Genomic DNA, 5,278 nt, shown 5'->3' with positions numbered 1-5,278 from the left:
GCATGTGATTGGTTCCCTGGTTTTTTTTCTTCCCTCTCCAAGCCTGGTTATTGACCTCCAGGACCCCAGCCTCCCTCCTAAACCCAACTAAGAGGCTCCAGGACTGGGTATTGACCGCCAGGGCCCCCGGCCTCACCTCCAAGCCCCAGTAAGTGGCTCTAAGCCTGGGTTATCATGCTCCAGGACCCCCAACCTCCCTCCTAACCCCAACTAAGAGGCTCCAGGCATGATCACGAAAGGCTTGTATCTCGTGGACGCGCCAACAGTGTTGATGTCATTACTTAGAATTTAATTTGAATTCCTCATGGGGGCGACAGAAACTATGCACTATAGCTTTAATTGTGCACTGTCCCTAAATTACATTATAAAAGATTATTTCTTGATGTAGCGTGTAGGTGTTTTCAAATCAGATGGTTTGTCCAAACTGTTCATGTATCACACATACGTTACATTTTTGCGCCGACAGTTTTGTTGTCATTACTTGGAATTCCTCCTGGGGTGAGACAGAAACTACGAACTATAGCTTTAAGTGTTATAGCTTATTTTGAATTAAAAGTTTACACGGTTATTTCAGTGCTGATTAGGTTTCATGGCCCATGATAGACCGTGTAATTTGTTTTAATTTAAAGGCACATTTTTGGAAAAGCTGACGTTTTTGAGATATGTTTTTTTGTCTCGCAGGAGCTGTGGTGTGAGACTGATATCGGCTGTTTCTTAACTTAGTTAAAACATATTCTCCTGTTTAAATGTTGGCATTCTCTTTTCCCTCTTCCTTTCTGCTTTCTTGATTTTAAGCCAGAAGTTTATCTGGCACCCAAACAGACCGTGGTCAGTCTGATTGTTTTTACTTTATTATTCTATGTTCATGTTTGCTAGTTTCTGTTTTCTGATGGGGCTTTAATTTACCCAAACCAACCAGTATTGACCGACGTTTCTGTCTCCTCAATGTCACTTTCTGTGTTAGGAGCAGTTGATTTAAACGGTAACTACCGTTTTTTTCAACCTGGACTCTATTTTCAGACTGATCTCATGAAGTGGCGTATGTATGACTCGCCAATTCGTATGCCATTATTGGCGTGTTATCAAGACGCACACTCGCTTTTCAGTGTGTTTATCAACGGCGTTTGGCCTCCATTGACTTACATTACCTTGCGTTTGTATGTGAATTGACGCCGTAGCGAGTAGTATGAAAGGGCGAAAATTGGTTGGTCGGGGTGGTGGATGGGTAAAACACAGGACTTTAACACAGGAGAGCGGGGATTGCGTCCTGCGTGTGACATTTCCTTCGTTTTCCGTGTGTGTTGTTTCCTTACCACGTTCTTCTTTTCCTAATCCCACAATTATTTTCCCCCGCGTGACGTTAAAACCAACTGTAGCCTCGCGATAACACACCACGTGGCTTTAGAAAGTGGCGTGTATGTTTACGCTTACACAGCGTAGATATACACGCGGATAGCTCAACATGCGTACAGATAACACACCACTTGGCTTTAGGAAAGTGGCATGTATGTTTACGTCAGTGGTGAAACAAGCTACAATGTTAATGGGACAATTGTCCAGCTTGTTTTTTCCTTTCACAAAAGTGCTCATTTTGCCACTGACAGGCTCAGATTAATATTCTAAGTGTCTTTTGATGCAAGCTATAAAGAAAAGAAGAAAAAAAGGATAATGAGGCGTAGAAAGCTGACTGTGAAGAGAGGGAGTATACTATATTATATGTATCAGTACATGAGCGAGAGACAGTGAAATACGAGACAAACTGAGAGACAAATAGGACGCGAGACAGAGAGACGCAGTGCCAGCCAGAACAGATGTTTCTGCTCAGAGCTGCAGTCTCCAACCATCCCTTGTGACAAGTCCTCTAACTGTCCGTCTGAGGGCCGTTTGAGTTTTATGTAAACCAACAGAGAGGTCATTTTGGCAAAGTGGGGTCATTCCTGGCTCCCCTTCAAGCGATTTCAATCGGGACTGTTGCCTGGGTTTAGGGTTAAAGTAATAATCCGTTACATTTGCATGTAAATTAATCTGTTGTGTGAAAGTGGAACTTTTTCACCCCTGACATAACAGCAGTTGACCCCGTGCCCATCACAACTGCAGGATATTTTTTCAAACATCTTGTGGCATTTCGATTTTTTTGATTTCTCCACTAAATTGTCATTCTGTTGTTTTGTGTATTGAAACCAAACTTGGGTTATTTTATGACTTTCTGGTGCATATATTCAACAGAAACAGTTAAATGATGTATTGTGCGTCCAAAACAATGAAGCAATGAGAGTTTAAATCTTGGGAATATTGTTTAAAATCATTTGTGTGCATATGTGTCCGCGCCCGGTGTGAATGGACAGATTGGATAACATGGGCGCTGAAATTAAAATAGCTGCGCTGCTATACGCGACGTCAGCCTTTCAACATAGAGCATTCTCTAGTTCTGTGTGTTGTACTGTAAACATTGGTGTCTTGTTAAAGTGTCTTACAATCCTATCATGTATGTATTTACATATGTATTTATTCTATTTCTACACTTCATGTTTTAGTAATGAGTTACAGAGATACAGTAAACAGTAAGAAGGTTGTCACCGTTTGTTTTCCACCACGTGGCATCTGCAGAGTTGCTAATTAAAACATGATGTCTCCAGCAGTGCTGCGTGTCTCCAATTTTCTGTTTTACCATTTTGAAAATGACACAATGTACTTTGGTTGGTTGCACATTCAGTGTGCAGCTAACGGGTAAACATCCCGATAACGAGCTCTCTTCCCTCCAACGGCTTAATGAACATCGTGGGAAGGAGAAACAGACACATTTGTTAACAGATATGTTCTTGCTTTCAACAACCTGTTTATGTGTAATTGATGTGACATTATGCATGAAATGAGATGCATTGTACATCCCGGAGCTCTGCTATCCATTCAGTTGGCAAAACAACATACCTGCTTATTTCCTCCATCAGACCTGTAATTCTTCCGTCTTAATTTTGCATTATTGTGCTAATAATAAGCAATCAAACATATCAGCGGCAAATTGAAATGGAGAGTGTTTCAATAGCAAACAAATCAATGGTGACAGCAAGGGCACCGCTGAGCTTTGAGGAAACATATTTTTGTGTTTTCAGTGTTTGCAAACATTCAAAATGTTGATTAATTTGTATATATCCTGTGTGCAAAGTGCACATTTTTCCCCACAAATGTAATTAACATTTCAGGAGGTACAACTTGAAAAAAGAAGAAAACCTGCTCTGTACCGTGTTGTTGCCTGGGAGACAGCTGTGACTTGAGTGATTTCAGTTAACTTGATTCAACCTTGAAATCCTCAATCACAGCCCTGGTCTGTCTCCATTTGGGAAAATTAGCCCTTGCTCGCAGCTCTGCAAACAAAGCCAGAGCGAGTAAGGTCACTGATATTATTAGCAACTCGCTGACATTTGGTTGCCATGGTGAGAAACAGCAGCAGCAGCCGAATTAACCAAAAGAACAAGGTAACCAAATAGCCGACAACAGAGGACAATGAAACATCACTGAGGCCTCATTGTGGATTAAGTCAAAAATGGAGAACCCACCACTTATACAGAACAGGACATGCTGCTGAACAAAGCCGTCTTTGCTGAAATATCAAGCAAGACTTTGTTCCTGCACAGATTGTGCATGAGCAATAATGACCTGCTGCCACTGCACCACCAGGAAACATGCTCTACTTAAGGAAGAAGCAATTTGTCCGTTTCTCACAAGCCACGGTAGGCAGAGTCGAAAATGCGGATGCTGCCCGATATATGCTGGGGGTCAGCAAACAAAATGTGTAGGCCCGCTAACGGGGGGTGGGGTGACTCAGGACTCTCAACAATCTGCGTAATCGCCTGCATTACTGCGTGTGAGCGTGGTGGCAAGCCTGTCTGTGTGTGTGAGGGGAACGTGTGTCTCAGTGGTCACAAGATGCTCAGAAGGGACAAAAGCGGACTGACTGAGAGGAAAGTGCTCTTTAGGAGAAACTCTGTGGCCCTTAAAAGCGCCATTATGTTTTCCAACTCTCAGCTGGAGTGAGACATGCGTTCCCGGCGCTTATGGCCACATCGGTTTGATGTTTGGCGAGGGTATACCGCCACGGGGGAGGAGGGCGGTACGGGGGAGCTGGAGCCGGGGCTGGGGGAGGCGCGGCTGCAGCATGCGGGGCGCCGTCTCCTTGAGCTGACATCTTGGTGCCGTTATTGTGGCCGAGGCACCGCTCTCCCCTCCACTACCTGTAGTTCGTGGCTGTCCATGGTGCGGTCCAAACAACCCACTGGGGGCAATGGGACCGTCCAAGAGCACACGTCTGCTATTGGCTGGGAGTTGTGACCTGTGCAGGCAGATGTTCCGCTGTGAAATGTGCAGCCAGATATCGATATAACTCCGCGGTCACCTAGGCGGCACACAGGTCAGTAAGGCGAGCATGGACCTGGTCCCGGGGAGATGGTGGTGTGGGCTTCCGTCAGCCGAAAAAAGTGGCCTTCGGAAGCAAGATGGAGGCCGCTGGGAACTCCGTTTCCATGTCGCCTTGGATCCTGGTGAACGGTGCATAGCAAGACATTGGTGCCGTCCGTCTCCCGGGTTTTGAGAATGCTACTAACTCAGCATTCACACAGGTCGAAAACCAAAACCTTAGCGGTGGGCAGGGAGCCCATCTGATGTGGAGAAGAAAGCTGCTAATCCGGTGCTGGCCTTCTGGGACGGAGACAGCCGCATTGGCGGGGCTTTGTAATCCTCTTCTGTTTTGAGCTCCAGTTCTCCCAACGGGGAGGAAGGAGAGCCGGTGCCGGCTAGAGAACCATCTCTGGGGGGGGGTTACAAGTCAGCGGACGCTGGTGGTATCCTTACCTTACCTGACTGTCCGCCGGGCTGTCATCGCCTGCCGCTTGAGTTCCTCCATCGGTAAGCGGGCGCAGAACTGCTGGCGGGGTGCCAGCCTGGCGAACAAGGTCGAGGCACGCCTCGCAGCCTGGGTGAAGATCTGGCATCAGGATGTAGCTGGTCCATCAATCGGTACGCAGGCGGACACCGCTGTTCTTCGATGTCTTCAAACTGATTGTCGCTGAAGAAAAATAGGAAGCAGATCTCTGGTCTGGCAGCTGTAATATACAGTAACTGCGGACGTAAGAGAGGCCCGTGCAGGGCACAAGGGCACCAAGGAAATCTTCACGACTGCGCATGCGCGAGGGACCAACCCAATAGCAACAGCTCTTAGAGGGTGAAGCCTATACGAAATAGAACAACTAATCAATAGCTGAAAAAAAAATGAATACGAGTGTTA

The 5,278-nt window shown here is 46.0% G+C and overlaps 1 long non-coding RNA gene across 1 annotated transcript in view; it reads right to left on the bottom strand.

Annotated features, from left to right (window-relative positions):
* Positions 1-4,219: 4,219 nt before the first annotated feature.
* LOC116054841 overlaps positions 4,220-5,278 on the bottom strand; it is a 21,587-nt gene continuing 20,528 nt past the window's right edge. The window contains exon 4 of the long non-coding RNA XR_004106156.2: positions 4,220-4,229. This is a non-coding gene — a long non-coding RNA (uncharacterized LOC116054841). The remainder of the gene's footprint in view (positions 4,230-5,278) is intronic.

Source organism: Sander lucioperca, chromosome 6, assembly GCF_008315115.2.
Source record: "Sander lucioperca isolate FBNREF2018 chromosome 6, SLUC_FBN_1.2, whole genome shotgun sequence".
Classification (NCBI taxonomy): domain Eukaryota; kingdom Metazoa; phylum Chordata; class Actinopteri; order Perciformes; family Percidae; genus Sander; species Sander lucioperca.
Note: the sequence above shows the minus strand (reverse complement) of the source record. Positions and strands in the feature narration are given on the sequence as shown.